At 42.8% G+C, this 17168-nt stretch overlaps 1 protein-coding gene across 13 annotated transcripts in view; it reads left to right on the forward strand.

Annotated features, from left to right (window-relative positions):
- The window catches only part of CELF1 (CUGBP Elav-like family member 1), a 65085-nt gene that overhangs the window by 17885 nt on the left and 30032 nt on the right, over window positions 1-17168 (forward strand). For 3 of the 13 annotated variants that reach the window (XM_070383350.1, XM_070383349.1, XM_070383348.1), the window contains one exon: window positions 14497-14537. The exons of the other annotated variants lie outside the window; for them this stretch is intronic. The gene's annotated coding sequence lies outside the window, so the exon portion shown is untranslated. The remainder of the gene's footprint in view (window positions 1-14496; window positions 14538-17168) is intronic. 13 annotated transcript variants of the gene reach the window in all.

Here is a 17168-nt window from a genome sequence, read left to right on the forward strand (position 1 = left end):
ATAAAATGTTGAACACTTGCACATCTGTGTTTTGTGGGACATGCCTGGAATGCCTCTACTACTGGAATCCTGCTGTGCTCTTTTTCAAGCACATCAAACAGGGTATGGACAAGGCTCTGCCTTGCACTAGGAGATCTAGGAGGTGGGATTGAGAGATCGGTTTATCTGTGATTGGGCCTTTTGCTTGTCAGTACTGAATTATGTACAAAAGGCACAGAGAAGATTTCCTTTTTTTTTTTTTTTACAGAGAAGATTTCAAATGGTTAGTTTACTTATGAAATACAGTAAAGTAAATAATTACGGTGGACCAATTAATTTTAAGGGTTTTCATTTTTTTAGTTTTAGGGAAAGCATTTTGCTGGGGTGCTACCCAGTATGTTTGAGTTCTTATGTCCCATAAGCTGGAGGATTGTGCGCACGCATAAAGCAGGCATTTCAGTGATAGAGAGGAGCTAGGCAATGCTGTCTTCTCCAGAGCTCCCCTTCATGACTGGGTGACTTAGCAAGTGTTTTGTCATCAAAGATATTAAAATGCACACTAAATATTGGTTGATTCATTGACAGCTAAAGTACAGAATCTTTTGAGGCCATGAGCAATGCATTTCTTTCCTTTTCTGCCCCCCAACCCCCCGCCCTTTTTTCCTTCAAACCATGCATTTCTTATCTGTGGAGCGTTCACTCTGGCCACAAATGAAGCTTTTCATATATACTTTACATTGAGATGAATGTGAATGAGTTGTTCCAAGCAGAATAATTTTTAGAACATAAACATTTGACGTCTGATTATATAAGCCAGCATCCTGGGAAATACATTTTAAAAGTTATACATTGTAAAAGTTATATCAGGATTTATTTTAACTTGTAAATCAGAAGAGAACAAGAGACCCAAAACTAGTTTGAGAGTTGGAATGAGACTTTCATTCTGAAGACACCAGCCAAGGGGCCTTCACACAGATGCAGAATAACCTTTTTTGCATGTTAAATTCCAGAATTTAAATGATGAATTAAACCTTGTGGTGGCTGCTGTTGACCTGGTAAGACGTTGACCAACTAAAGTGCTCACAGTGTCTTTTCTGTCTCCTGTGGCAGAGGGATTCTTGATGTATAAGTGACTGAAATTATTGGGAGGTTCCTTGGCTGAAATAGAATCTCAAACCTTTCTTCAAGTAGCAGCCTGTGTTGCCTCTGTTTTTTGTCTGGAGCATGTGAACACAATGCATGTGTGTGAGATAATTGGGCTTTCACTGGTGGCCCCCTTTCAGCAACCATGTATGGATAAAGCTGTTCAGGTCCCTGCTCCTCCCTCCCTGAGCACGGCGCAGGATCTGTTCTGCTGTAGCTGCTGCTCCACTTTTCAGCTTTCTATATTTGTACCGCAGCACAGGGGCAGCCCATCCTGGCTTGGGCCGGCTCAGGGCCCGGCCCCGGCTCGCAGTTTGTCTCTTACCTGCATGCGTCTGTCTGTGTGCATTTCTGTCGGGGACTGAGATTTCAGATTAAAGAGGTGACCTGTTTGCCTTGTTTTGTCAGTTATACATGGTAAAGAATGTTTCAGAATCTTGGGGGTGGGGTGAGGAGGAAAGATTTGTATTATTTAACAGAATATATTAGGGAGAGGATGCCAGACTGATTAACATAGTGTCAGAGGTGACTTTGTTCTCTTAGAAACTTTTCTCATTAAAGTTGTAGCGTTTTTTCCCTGTTGTTTTTCACTAGTCACAAAGCCCAGTTCTTTGGGGTGAAAGTGAATTTCCTTTCCTGGCACGTGAATTTCCTGATAGAAGAATTGAGTAAAAAAGGCTGAGACATCTACCTCCTTATGAAATGATCTCATACACATCTTTTTGTAAGAGGGGCTCCCCTGTGTCTCAGACTGTAAAGAATCTGCCTGCAGTGCGGGAGACCCGGGTTCGATCCCTGGGTCCAGAAGATCCCCTGGAGAAGGGAATGCCTACCCACTCCAGTATTCTTGCCTGAAGAATCCCATGGTCAGAGGAGCCTGTGGGGCAGCAATCCATGGGGTCACAAAGAGTTGGACACAACTGAGCGAGTAACACTTTCACTTTTATAAGTAGGGGCTAAGCCTCTTCCTTTGACCTTTTCCTGGAAAAGGAACTGGGAAATGCCCCGCTTCTCTGGGCTTCACAGTGACGATGCTGTCTGCACCGTTTCAGAAGGCTTTGTCTGGTTTGGCCTTACAGAAGGCTCATGATGTTTTTTTGGTGTCATGTCTATTTAAGGACATGACATGTAGACAAGAGTTCAGATTATTTCAAAGAGTTTTGGGTTTGTTATATATTTAAGGAGTACTCTCTTGCTTTGTTGTAAGGTATTCTAATTAGACAGAAATACATGCCTCATTCTTGATCAACTCAAGTCTAAATTCAAGTTGGTTTCTTTGTTTTACACTTGCCTTTTACTCCCCTCCCCCAACCCCCCGTGAGTCATAAGCATGCCAAGTTGGGAATAGAACTTGTCAGCTGAGTAGGGATGAGACACTTCGCTGCACATATTTGTAACTGGCTGGTGAGGAAGGTAAAGGCCTTTAAATGCTGGAGAAATGCATTCACTGAGGCAGCTTCTCCTGTGGCTGTGTAGTATGGTTGCAGAGCTCCGTGTGACTATTTACTGATGCAGTCTGCCTTTCGATCACTCAGGAGTCTGTCCCTGAGTCTGTCGTCTGGTGACTTGTTTGCCTGTGACTTGTCCGTTGTTGGCTGCAGGGGTGTGTATTGGTGTAGGGCCAGGACCTGGTACTAATTCTCTCATGGGTCTCATTACTTAATGACTTTCTAAAATTCTGTTGCGTGTGTCATTAAGTTGACTTCACCTTCTCCTTGGCAACTCTTAGTCCCTGTCTCATGTCATCTTTCTACTAATGTTTTCTCATTTATACCGTGAGTCACTGTATAGTCTCTGTAGGGGCTGTCCCTGGAGATTAAAATCAGTGGCAGCTCTCAGATTTTAGAGCTTAATCTCAGTAAAGGACACCGTGATTTAGCACATCTCTTATTTCAGCTTTTCCTTTGTTCTTGATCTTTTAAAAACTTTTATAATTTCCCTGGTCTCGTTTTATTAGTTGGTATTTTTTCATTGTATGCTTCCATAAACCCTTTTTGGTATAATGCGGGTAATAAATAAATGTTTATAAATAAATAAGTGCTCTTAGAACAAGTGGTTCAGTCTTTTGTAATGAAGGTTACACTTACACTGGACTCTTAACAGACACAGTTGAAGATTTGTCTGCCAGTCACTGCCTTCGTATCTCCATCCCTCCCTCTCTCTAATAGGTGTTTCTGTATAATCTTAGGTACTCCATTTTGCTGGGGTTGACATCCGCACACTGCTGTATCTAAAGTAGATAACCACAGGGATCTACTGTATAGCACAGGGAACTCTGTTCAATAGTCTGTAATAAACTCAATAGAAAAGGAATTTGAAAAATAATAGAAAAATATCTCAGGTACTCAATTTTGAAGAGAAGCAATCCTGTCCTGCATAGGTGCCAGCTCAGTGCCTGGGGTGATCCTGATAGCAGGAGTACCCTGTGTGTGCCAGGCACGGGTCTAAATGCTTTATATACATGGATTTTTAAATTCAAACAAACATCTTCTAAAGTAGATACAGTTGCTGTGACCATTTGCCAGATGAGGTAACAGGTATAAAAAAGTTAAGCAATTTACCCAAAGCTAAACATGGCTAGTAAGGTCCACACTGGAACTAGAAACAGTGGTGGGACTCCAGAGTCTGAGGGTCGGGTGTGTTACTGGCTTGTAGTCAACTTTTGACTATTAATTTTATAAACATTCTGAATTTTATTTGGAGATTTTTGAATCATGAATCATCTAACCCGTTTCATTTTAGAATTTCCTTCTAAAAATGACTATAATATATGACTTTGGTTTTGCAGGTCACTGTCAACTAATTCATTTATTGATGATAAAAAGCTGGAAGGCAAGTAAAGTGGTGAGCCTGCAAAGCATACCCCAGATTAGTAATTTATCTCTGCTAGTGCCAGACTGTGTGTTGAAGATACTGAAAGCAGAGTTAATTTTAGCTGCTTTAACTCTGGGGCCCTACACTACCCGTCTTTAAGAGATGCCTTCGTAGGGGAGCATGGGGAGCGAAGCCTGGCAAATTTTGCCTGCTCCATTAGCTGTAATCTATGTGATGGTAACAGGATAATATACATTCAAAAGAAATGATGATGGTAGAATTATTGGTAGGCAGAGTAATTTCGGCAGAGGGTAGCAAAAATGTTATTCTAATCTTAGACAGTGGGATTAACTAGCACAGAAGTTTGGTTTAGACAGCAGCCCAAGAACCCGCTCTCCCGCTCTCCTGTGGTGCTTGTCTCTCTTGAATGGATGACAGATTTCTCCTGACCATATATGCTTTTCCCTTATGTATATGCTGTCCGGAGTCTGTTATTTGTGTAATCTTGTCTTCTGAACAAGGACAAGGATTGGGCCTTTTTTGTACCCCCTCTGCTTCGAGAGTTAGATGTTCTCTATGTGCATTTTTTGATGGATAGCTCTCCCATTTTATAAGGAGCTTGTTTTTGTAAAAATGAAATCAAAGCACTGACAAGTTTAATTTTGTGGAACAGTGGGATTTTTTTAGAAGTGATTTGAAGGAGGTGACAGAGATCATATAAATGGGTGTTTAAATGTGAGAAGCACTTTTAGGAGCACAGTTTGAGAGTGATGAAAGCATGATAATTGTTAGGAGCGCAGTTCGAGAGTGATGAAAGCATGAAAATTGAAGTCACTTTTTAAAAAAGTGACAGTATTAAAGATATTTAGAATTTGCCCTGGGGCTGCACATCCTTTGGGATGAGTCAAGCCATGCTAAACACATGCCCTGATTGGCTGAAGCAAAGGTATAATTTTTGTATTTCAGGGAGCATCTGCACGGAATGAAGTGGTTTCTGGTTTTGTAGAATTATGACCTTAACAGAAAGAGGTTGAGTAGAGTTTCCTGCTTTCCAGCAGAAGAGGACACGCCTCCTGAGACAAGGCCATATGGAGGAGTCCTGCGTGAGCGCCATGTGCTGAGGTTGAGGTTGGGGCAGATGGTGCAGGCAGGGTTCCTGGCTGCTTGGTCAGGGATTTTGGAGATGGCAGAAGTTAGATGCTAGGTACTGTGGAAGGACCGTTGAATGTGATGCATATTGGCCGTGTTTGCCTAAGAGTTGAAGTGAGCTCAGTGAGAGACTGTTGATGTATTTGGTAGCGTGGGGGTAAGATAAGGGAAGAGATAGGAAGACGCTGGCTTCAGTGATACCTCAAATTTGATCTTAACCTCCTGAGATTAGGAAGAGGGAGACAAGATACAGTGTGAGAAGCAGGATTCCAGATCCCTGGCCTCGCTTGTTCTCTAGAGACTTAAGGTAAGGTACGGCAGGACTGTTCAGTTCAGCCCCTCAGTCGTGTCCGACTCTCTGTGACCCCATGGACTGCAGCATGCTAGGCTTCCCTGTCCTCCAACTTCTGGAGCTTGCTCGAACTCATGTCCATCAAGTTGGTGATGCCATCCAACCATCTCATCCCCTTCTCCTCCCGTCTTCTCCTCCTGCAGGACTGTAGGATTTTTCTATTTAAGCTTGAAGCTGTTTTGATTCCTTTTTGAGATACTAGGCCAAAAGCTGTATTTATAGAACTTGTTTTGACATATTATCTCACCCTGTCCCTAGCCTTCCTTACTGGAATCCAGCTAATGTTGCACTCTGCCTGGCAGGAAGGATTGATTGAAGAAATGTACACATATATATACAGCTGAGTGATTGAAGATAGCTCCAGACTCTGTAAATAGGCCGGCTGTAAGGTTTGCAGTCGGTTAAGTTGCTGGAATAACTCCACATGTGTAATCCCTCAGCTCACACGTGGTAGGTACACTGCTGGTTCACCTGGACCCTGGCTGTTTCCACACAGGTCTGGAACGCAGGAAAAAAAGTAGAAAAACAAAATGCTTGGTTTGTAACAGATTGAGTTAGGATTTTTCTTTACTTTGTCTTTCATAACTTCCAAGAGTTTTCTTTAAAAAAAAAAAATTTCTGTAAAATAGATAAAACGTATCCACATGTGAGCAATTCAGTCAGTATTCTATTTCTACAACCTTGTTAGTAATTTTTTCTTTATCTTTCCAGAGATACTCTATTCTATTTTATAAATATTCTATTTATTATTATTTTTTTTTCGTCAAACTGCGCTGCTTGTGGGTTCTTAGTTCCAGGGATTGAACCCGGGTCCTGGCGGTGAAAGTGCCAGTGGACACGGAGGAGTTCCCAGGCCCTTCCTGTCCAAACACACCCTCCTGGTCAGTACTTAGTGCTACGCTGGAGCTACCTTCTTCTCTTCAATAGCTACAGAGGTGTTGTGTCTATACTCTAGTTTATTTCACCAGGATCCAGCTGATAGGCGTATGTGTCTCTCTTTTTTGCTGTTATAAACAGTGTCCTTACGAATGGCCTTTTGTGTATGTCAAGTATGAGTTTATTTGGAGGCTGTGTTTCTGGAACTGGAGTTGCTGGATTCAAAGTGCATATATAGTTGTCAATATTGATACACATACTTAAGATCATTTTTTATATTTTGCAAGTGATGTCTATTGAAGACTAGAAAGATTTTTAAGAATTTTTATTAAAGTATATTTGATTTACAGTGTTGTGCTGATTTCTGCTGTGCAGCAAAGTGATATATATATATATATATATATTCTTCATTTTTTTTCTGTATGGTTTATCACAGGGTATTGATTATAGCTCCTGTGCTGTATACAGTAGGACCTTGTTGCTTATCAGAGTAGAAAGATCTTAATGCAGTGGCAGTCAAACCACTAGCCCAAACAATTACTGGAATGAAGAGCATATGACCTGAAAGGGAAGATTTAAAGAGACCGTCCTGAGATAAGCTGAACTATCAAAACCAGCAACCATTATTGCTGGAGAAGAGCCATGTTGCCTAGAGTAGGCAGGAGTAACCCCTCCTTTTTATTTTTTATTTTATTTATTTATTTTTAGCCCCTCCTTTTTAAAAATTTTTAGGGAACGTGGTGATGGTAGCTAAATCTGTAAGCCAGATATATTTCTTTTACTCTCAAAATGTTAGTTTCACCCATTTGTGATCTCTGCCTTAGAAGAACATTTGTGGTCCATCTCTCATTCAGTCCTTTTCTCTTTCACCTACTCAGGTGGATGTCATGAGACCAGTCACAAGAATCAGCCAATAAATTCCAAGTAGTTAAAAAAAAAAAAAAAAAAATTCCAAGTAGTTGCTGTACCTAAAGTTTAATAATCACCTCAGAAAATAAAAGCAAACTAATATTTTGATTGTGCCCCCTCCCCCCGCAAAAAAAGCGCATTTTACAAACGGGTGTATTTTACCAAATAAAGCCCCGTGACTCCAGAAAGTACAAATTTTACTGGCTGGCTGTGGAACCTGCGTCACTCAATCTGATATCTTCACTTTAGTTCCCTCATCTGGAATATGGGACTAAAAATGCTGAAGAATCTCTTTTGAGCACTCAGAAGAATAATTATAAAGTCATCTCCAGAAGGTTGTGTATTACAGAAATGACTCTTCAGAGATATCAAAATTATAAGGTAATTTAAAAAGTAACTCTGACAGTGTTTTAGGGAAAAAAACCCAGTCACATTCTGTCTACATGGCACTAACATATGGCACAGCCCTCCTGAGCTGCACGAGTGGGCTGAAGTCAGAATGCAGTTGGAGAGCGGAGCAGTAATGACTCACTAGATGAGGCAGATTTGGCCTTATGGCAGGGCAGGGAAACCAAGGCGGAACTGACGGTCTCCGAACATGCCAGATTTCAGCAGAGGATACGTGAGGGTTCCGGGACAGGAGAATGGCTGAGCCCCGCGATTAGGTGCTCCGGCAGTGGCTCAGTCCCCGAGGCCCTCTCTCCCCAGTGCCCCCACTTCCACACAGTGGGGACCCTGCGCTGCCTCGGACTGCTGTGTCTTTGGAGGCTTCCCTGGTGGCTCAGATGGTGAAGAAGCCACTAGGCAAATATTTAACATTGTTCACTGGAACACTGGGTTCAAACTAGAAAGACGCATAGAAGAGGTAGCAGTTCTGCCCAGAGGAAGCTACACGTAAGCTTCGCCACCATATGTAAATGCTGCTGCACCACCAGGCAGTTTTGTTGGCCGGGACTGACAGTGCTGCCAGGGAAACTGAGGAGCTGAAGGCAGAATGAGGTTCTTATTCACTGCCCCCCCCCCCCGCCCCCACCAGAGAGAGAGCTGGGTGGGGAGGAGAGCGGAGTACTTAATGGGGATTTGAGAATTACTTAGAGAGAGAGGTATTTGGGGAGAAGGAAATGGCAGCCCACTCCAGTGTTCTTGCCTGGAGAATCCCAGGGACAGGGGAGCCTGGTGGGCTGCCGTCTATGGGGTCACACAGAGTCGGACACGACTGAAGCGACTTAGCAGCAGCAGCAGCAGCAGCAGAGGTATTTGGGGAGGAAGTATGAAGAGGTGTTTTTTTTTTAACGTATTTTGCATTTCCTGTCTGCCTCACCAGAGCACCTCCAAAATGGAATAGAGGTGAACTCTTGTTTCCATGTGTATGTAATCATGTGAAAAGATCATGCGACCCAACAGGAGATGAGACGGCAGATCAGGGAAAGGAAGAATAGCCCAGCTCGCCACCATTTAACTTTTTTTTTTTTTTTGCACCGTTCTATTTTGTGGACCACTTTTTGTAACAGTTTCAGAAGATTTAATCATTATGTTGGCTTTGTCAAATAGGTGTTATATTTATTGATTTCTACATACAGATGATGTTGGCAAAGTCAGGCTTTATACCAGCTCTGACTCTTAATTCTTAAATATGCGCTGCTCACAAGAAAATGTTTATAACTATCATGTTTTTTTAAATAAAAAGTGTTGCTATATTGCATAATAGTGTTAACACTACTGAACTGTGTACTCAAAAATGGTTAGATGGTAAATTGTTTGTTTTGTTTGACCCTGCTGTACCTTGCGGCATGTGGGATCTTTGTTTCCTGACCAGGGGTTGAGCCCACGCCCCTCTGCATTGGAAAGTCCCTGTGTATATGTTTTTTACCATTTTTTTTTTTTAAGCTGGAGAAAAGTTGTTGCCTCTAAAGAAGAGATGAGCATACTGGCCAGTGGTGAAGGAGATGAGGTTGAGATCTGTTTATAAACTTCTCTCCTAGGGTCAAGAAGAGGACACACACAGATGACTCAGTCAGTAAAGAATCAGAAACCCCAAACTTGAGTCTGAATCATGGAAATAGTAGCCACAGAGCAAGTGTCATAAGGCGGGTAAATGGTTTTTATGCACCCCACAGAGAAAGTGTCGAGTTTACCCCTGCGGACCAAGACAAGTAGGATCTAGGTCTGATATAGTGCAGGACCCAAGCTGTTTAACATGAAACCGTTTACTTTGCGGAAGGAGATGCTCTGGGAATGAGGAGAGTGACAGAGGGGATTTATCTGGTGTTTCAAGTGCATCTGTTTAATTTACCTAATCGCCTCTATTTTACAGATGAGCGAAACAGTGGTTAGTTTCTCAGTCTTGCGTCCACCTATTTGTTGCTGAGTTCTTTTACACATTTTATTTCATTGAATGCTCAGATCATTGAATTAGATTCTACTCACTATTACTTGTGGTATGTGTGCCTAAGATCCTGGATTAGGATCTGGTGGCAACTGCCATTCCCCTGCTACAGGTTCCTGAGGAAAACAGAGCGGCCAATCCAGGCAAACCCCGCTGGATTTAGCAGTAATCCCTGGTGGAGTTTTGCATCAGGAAGAGCTTGGTTAGGTAGGACAGCTTCCAGAGTTGATCCTTTTATCTGGCTATTTGGCTTTTTAGGGTATGGGAGTGGAAGAACATGCAGTTTTCCAAAGCATAAGCCCAACGTTCTTATTGAACCAGCCACATAACAGGAGGAGAAAGACAGACATGAGGGCATTGCATGCAATCTAAAAAGTAACAGACATTTTTTAAAGGAGCACAATTTTCGTAAGTCATTCCTATTATTTGTTTCCTCTTCCAGTTAGAGATTTGTATAGTGACTTGGTTGTATTCTGGGCATCCATTTGGTTCCTTTTTGGTGGGGGGGGGTAAAGTTCAGTTCTCTTTTACAGGTGAGACCGACCCTTAAGAGATGTTAATGAACTTGATCAGAGTCACATGTCTCCTGAGTAACAGGAAGTTTTCACTAACCCCAGCCAAATCTGTCAGGACTGTTGAGACTTCGGACATTTACCTACTTACAAGATTTGCCTTAGAAAAATGGTCAGATTTGGCTTTTGGGAGCTCAGCGTTTAAGCAGTCTTTTCTGTGGTTTCTGCACAGGATCTTCCTTATAGACAGCTAGAGTGAAGGAGAGGCTCTGGAAAAGATGGGACTTGGAGGAGAAAATTTACCATGTGCTTCAGTGTTTCTGTCAGGCTTTCTTTCACTCAAGGGTCCAACTACTGCTCTTTATATTCCATCCAGCTCCGTCATTGCCTGGGTTCATGTGGTCTTGAGTTACTTCGTTCCTTTGTGCCTCGTCTTGTCTGTAAATAGAGATAGAATAGGCAGGAGGATTAAGTATATAAAGGACCAAAAAGCAGCACATGGTGTACAGTAAATACTCAGAAGGTGTTAACTTTTGTCATTGTAGCCTCTTGTACATTACTGGAGATTTCTCCCTACTTTCTGGTGTACAGATTTTAAATACAAATCCCATCGGTTTGAGGATGCACACACTTACTGCCATTGATGGCATCTTAAATTCCTTGATTTGTGATAACCTGTTAGATTCAAAGAGAAAAATCTGTTCAAGAAACTATTCATCTCAAAACTGGACATAAAATTGGTGAATTATCTATTGTTTTGAATTATCCAGGCCTGTTGTCAAATTTCCCAGGAGACCTCGGGTTACCCTGAGGCCAGAATAGGCAAACAGGTAGGGTCTGCCTTGCCTCTGTCTGTCTTCCACCTGAACAGCTTCACCTTTATGTTTATGGGAAAAACACTTCATTTAAAAACATTTCAAAAACCGCTCATCTGGATCATTGTTCCGTTCTTCTTTAGCTCCCTGCTGTATTATTAACATATTAATCATGTCCAGGTATTGTTAAGAGGACTTGCTCGCGAGGCTGGAGTCATGGGTTTAGGCCTCTTGCAGGTCTGAGCATCACTGAGCCTAGTACCAGCCTCTGTATCTGGAGTCTGCCTCAGTGCACACGGTGTAAGAGCTGTTCAGTCAGTTGACTTTCTGTCTTCCTTTGAAGGACTGTGTTTTGGTCTTCAACATACAGGCCAGCAGAAAACTCTAAGATTCATTACCTTGCCTACACTATGGGAGGTGTGTAGGAGATCTGAGACCTTTCTTATCAGATATTCTTGTGAGAGGAGATACTGTTCATTCACTCTTGCATCCTTGAAACATGTCAAGATCATATAAAAATGTTCCAAGATATATTCCAAAACCAAATATAAATGCTTTCCAGATTGTGTGTTGTGGGATAAGTACTTTGCCTTTCAGAGTCCTCTGTACCATTGACCTGCAAAGTATAATTTTAATTCTTCAAGCAGGTCGTGCTTTGAACATGTGAGTATCGCAAGCAGACAGTCCTGCTCATTTCCCTCAGTGCCGTCTTGCCCCCATCCTTGTCTGTTGCCCCCTCACCCCAACCCCACCTACCTTTTTGGTGCTCCTTTTCTGCCTTGACTCTTCGACTTTACCACTCTTTGAGACTACTTCTGTGCCTCTGCACATGGTGATTGAGAATATGAAGATAATGTTAATGGAAACAGACTTGGTGGAGCCTCAGGGAAGCATAGAGCAAAGGCAGTTCAGGCTTCCTCACAGCTTGCAGTGCATTTTGTTTGGTTCCCTACATAAATGAAAGATGTAGAAAATCCAAACCTAGGGGCTTTTCTGGTGGTCAAATGGCCGGGACTCCGTGCTCCAGTGCAAGGGCCCGAGTTCGATCCCTGGTAGGGAAACTAGATTCCACTAGGAGTTCGCATGCCACAACTAAGACCCGGCACAGCCAGATAAGTCATAAATCCTAAAAGAAAGAGAGAAAGAAAAAGAATATCAGTTAAAAAAATCCCTCACGCCTAAAGCTTTTAATTTCCACATAGCTCTCCTCGCTCCCCAAAGCGTTTGTTTTTTACGGACAAGGCAACAGAATGTAAGAAAAGTAAAGCTGGATGACAGCTTCTAAGGACGCCTCCTTGTGTGTCAGTCTGCCCACCGTCCTCCTCCAAGTGCCGGGGGCCTGTGTGAAGGAAGGCAGTGTGTCCTTTTTTTGTGCGCTTAAGTTTTCTTTAAAAAGTCTTTGGGTGACTTAGTAGGATGATTAATCTCCTACTTATGTGTGTTTTAAATAAATAATTCCATTTTCCTTTTCTCTTGGCTGTGCAGTCAGGGTGTTCTTAGTCCCCCGCAGGGCTGCCATGTTCGCTGGGGCCTTGACGTGTGTCCTTCCTACTTTAACGTAGTTGCTCCTCCTTAACAACCCCAGCCTGCATTTAGCTCTTTGTGTCCTGGAGGCTCCCCAGCCAGCATGCAGTATGAGTCTGGTCTCACAGGGTCACACAGCACTAGTGTTTCTCAGCTCTTCCATGCAATATATCAGGAGACATGACTCCTTGGTCTTTATTTCTTCCAGAATAAAACTGACAAGCAGACATCTAACTTGTTCTCTACTGTCTTAACAGGCACTCCAGAGCAAGCTCAAGACAGACACACTGTCCCTATACAAGTTTGTGCGGCCTGGATGGTTTCTCTATTTCTGAGAGAGAGACTGTGGGCTCTGAAATTAGAATTGCTCATGGATTTAGTAGATTACTTTAGCTTCTGAATTCCGAGAGTAGTCCCCATCTTGGAATGGCCATAATGATACAGGATTGAATGAGGTGTTATGAACTTAGAAATAGTAAGTTCCTTTCCTCTTAATAACTTTTGATGATATAGGCAGGTCCAGGAGAGTGCTTTTAGGTTTTTTGTGTGTGTCTTAGTGTAAACTTGGCATTAAGATGGTTGGAAGCATCATTACTTCATTAGCAAAATTGGAGACTGGTTAGGTCTGTATGAAGCATCAGTTAAGTATTCATGCACCCATTTTATGCCTCAAGAAATGTCTCGGAGAAGGCAATGGCAGCCCACTCCAGTACTCTTGCCTGGAAAATCCCATGGACGGAGGAGCCTGGAAGGCTGCAGTCTGTGGGGTCGCTGAGCGTCGGACACGACTGAGCGACTTCCCTTTCACTTTTCACTTGCATGCATTGGAGAAGGAAATGGCAACCCACTCCAGTGTTCTTGCCTGGAGAATCCCAGGGACGGGGGAGCCTGATGGGCTGCCGTCTATGGGGTCGCACCGAGTCGGACACGACTGAAGTGACTTAGCAGCAGCAGCAGCAAGAAATGTCTTTGAGTTCAAAGAGGGTAGGTAGAGTGCAGTGTCTCATGGTGAGTTCTGGTTCTGGCTTTGTCTTTCAGAATTCTTGACACTTTCCAGTGTAGACTTGGTGACTTTCTGCAGTTCTCTGTAGCCGGGGCCAGACAGAACTTCAGCTGGCAGGAGTTGTAGATGGACTTTTGTAGGAATTTGGGCAACTTTTATAGAAGCAGTCTTTACTTGAAAGATTGTTCCATATGTTTAGAAATGAAATAGATTGGTGTTTTGGTTCCTGTTTGCTTTTACCTTCAGTTAACTTCCCCATCTTCCGATTGGTTTTCTTGGTTTCAGTGGTTTACCACCATCCTGGGGCCATCAGTATGCATTTACAAGGCAGGAACTTCGGGTTACTTTTGAAGAGTTTTATACCTAGCACCAGCCCTCAGGCCGATTGCTTTGGGGAAATAGCATGGCTTCTTCACATCAATAATACGATCTTTAACTGCTCAGGGCTTGCCTTGTGGCTCAGCTGGGAAAGAATCCTCCTGCAATGCAAGAGACCTGGGTTCGATCCCTGGGTTGGGCAGATCCCCTGGAGGAGGGAAAGGCTTCCCACTCCAGTATTCTGGCCTGGAGAATTCCATGGACTGTATAGCCCATGGGGTCGCAAAGAGTCTGACTCGACTCAGCGACTTTCACTCTTAACTGCTAAAAGGATTACACAGCCTTTAGCTTTGTGGTAGTTTCCCACCCAAGAGCAGATGCTAAAAATGATTGTTTTGGTGACCTAGATGTGCTGTAGTTCAATCTCATAAATTCTAGTCATTGATTTGCTATTTGTGGTGACATTTTGGGGTAAGCATCTTTTTAATAAACCTTTTAATAGTTTAGTTCTCTGTTTTTTAACTTGATGGTGTTCTTAAATTAGCTTTGAGGTGTTAATGTAATTGTGTATTGTGTACTTTAAAATTGGGAGAGGGAGAGTTTGTTTATCTTCAGTCTCGGTGACAAAGGGGCTTTTGTTTGAAAAGAAGCTGTGTATCTGGAATTATGAGAAATATAGGCATGGTCCACTTATTTTTCTTTCCTTGGTTTTTTAGAGTGAAGACACTAGTCCAGAGAGGGAGGTGGAAAGCTACAGGTATGGGCTAACTGCTGGATGGTTGTGCTCTGGTTATCTTTTTAACCTTCCTTCTTGCATGAGGCCTGTTTTGCAGATGTGAAAAAATTGCCTCCAGAAAGGTGATGGCTTTTTCCTACATTTTGAGATTAAATTTCCTATTCCTGGGAAGCTAGATTTTTTTTTTTTCTCCTTCCCAACTTTCTCCTTAGCTGTTTACCAATGCAGGCTTATCTCCCATTTGAACTAGCTGCTGCGTAGTTCAAATAGTTGGAGCTGGGCGGGGGGTGGAGAAGGCACAGGGAGAGAGGGAGGGCACGTATGTGTGTGTGTGTATCTGCACACAGCAGCTGCCTGGCTGGCTTCCTTTCCCCTTTCTGCCTCATAGTTGGAAAAGGATTCGTTGCTCAATGCTGTCCGATTCTTTGCAACCCCACCATCTGTAACCTGCCAGGCTCCTCTGTCCCTGTCCATGGAATTCTCCAGCAAGAATACTGGAGTGGATTGCCATTCCCATCTCCAGGGGATCTTCTCGACCCAGAGATTGAACCTGGATCTCCTGCATTGCAGGCAGATTCCTTACCATCTGAGCCACTTCATAGTTGGAAGACCCTAAAGGTGAAAAAGTAAAGTCGCTCAGTGAAGTGAAGTCTTCTCGACTGAGGAGTCGAACCTGGGTCTTCTGCGTTGCGGGCAGACGCTTTACCACCTGAGCCATGGTGGCTTATTGGAAGACCCTAAGTAAACTAGAGCAAAGATGAAGATAAAACTCAGTGAATTTCACAAAGATGATACAACCCTCTTGGAACTGGAATTTGTTCAACATACTGATATTTAAATCAGCATTGGAACCTAAATAAAGCTTCAACCTACAGTATATTGTTATCAACTAACAATTATACTTAAATTCCAGAACTAGTTGGGGACCTGAAAATATGACCTGATTTAAAGGGTGGTCACAGTTTGACAGGATGATTTATTTGGTCAGGTGTGTCCCAGAAACTCCGTGGATGTCTCTGAGCTGACACTTTTGCTGAAAGAACTGAGCACAGAAGAATGTCTTTCTGCTCGGACTTTGACGCTGACTGGGGAGGAGATAGGTGATTAAAGACAGGGAGAGGAGATGGAACACTTTCAGATTTCAAAAGTAAATCTTCCTCCCTTCAGTCTTGTCCTATCTTTTTAGTGTACCATATATAATAATTTTACAGGCAAACAGTCTTAGACATAACAGTTACTAAACTTAGTGCTTTTGGTCTTACTGTGATTTTAGCTTTGGAATAGAACTTTTTTTTTTTTTTAAACAATACTTCTATTCCTTCTTTAACCCCCCATCCCCCTCTTCAGAATTTTTTCATCGTCTCATGGAAACTCAACAAAGGTTTTCTGTTTTAAGATATGCTCAACTCTCACATGTTTGCAGAAAGTCTCCCACAAAGTGAGATGTCACAGAGATAATTAGCAATTCAGGTCAGTGTATTTTTGCATATGCAAAGTACTAGCTGGGGAGTTTTAGGAGCCCCACTAATTATATTAGAGGTACTAAACTTTAGAAATGAAATTCAAGTCCAGAAAGATTTTAGGCTAAATTTTAAGTTGTTCTGGTTGGTTATTTTCAAGTAGTATCAGTTCGTTGCTTCTGAGGGGATATCCAGTCCGCTTCACTGTTAGGTTATGACTTTTCCCTGGATTTTTGCGCTTTTCCTTAAATAGACTAATGATAGACATAGGCTCTCTTATAATTTAGCAGTAGGCTCTCGTTTTCTCTATGCTCATATAACCAGACTTCACATTTTTGCCTTTTAAAACACATTTAGATTATTGAGATGGAAGTATAAAATCCCTTCACCTGTCATTGAACTCCCTGGTTACATCAGTCAAGATCGACAGCCTGACATTTGCACGTTCCACGTGGGCTTTTTTGCTTAACTATACTTTGCTCTTTCTTTTGACAAACCAAATGCTGTGATTCTAGCATTTCTGTCTTCTAATCTGGTTTTTAAGCTGTTTATTCCCTTCTGATGCTCTAAATGCAGGGTGCGCTGCTCTTTCAAGGGTGTCCCAGATCCTCTGGTAGCATCCACAGGGTCCTATAGGAACACAGGGCAGGGCACCTAAGGGATTCAGGAAGGCTTCCTAGGAGAGATGGTGTGTGTGTGTGTGTGCCCGCGTGTGTGCGTGCTGTGTCCGACTCTTTACGACCCCATGGACTGTAGCTCGCCAGGCTCCTCTGTCTATGGGATTCTCCAGGCAGGAATAGTGGGGTGGGTTGCCATTCCCTTCTCCAGGGGACCTTCCCGACCCAGGGATCGAACCCATGTCTTCTGTCCCCGTCTCCTGCATTTGCAGGTGGATTCTTTACCACCGAGCCACCTGGGAAAACCCGAATATCTTATCCTCTGATCATTTTTAATGATTTGGGTTCTTTTGTTATAACAGATAACAGACCGATTGTTCCTACCCTCACATAATCAAGCCTTGAATTATTGCCCTTAGGAAAAAAGAGAATATTCAAGGCAAAGAAAACTGAGACAGCCAACCAGGGAAGAAGAGGAAACCATGAGTGTAAATTCACAGATGTGGTTAGAGAGACTGAGGGAAGGTTAGGGCCTTCTGTTGCAGCGGACCCTGGGTTTTAGGCCTAGACTGTGT

Source organism: Bos mutus, chromosome 15 (assembly GCF_027580195.1).
Source record: "Bos mutus isolate GX-2022 chromosome 15, NWIPB_WYAK_1.1, whole genome shotgun sequence".
In the NCBI taxonomy this organism is placed as follows: domain Eukaryota; kingdom Metazoa; phylum Chordata; class Mammalia; order Artiodactyla; family Bovidae; genus Bos; species Bos mutus.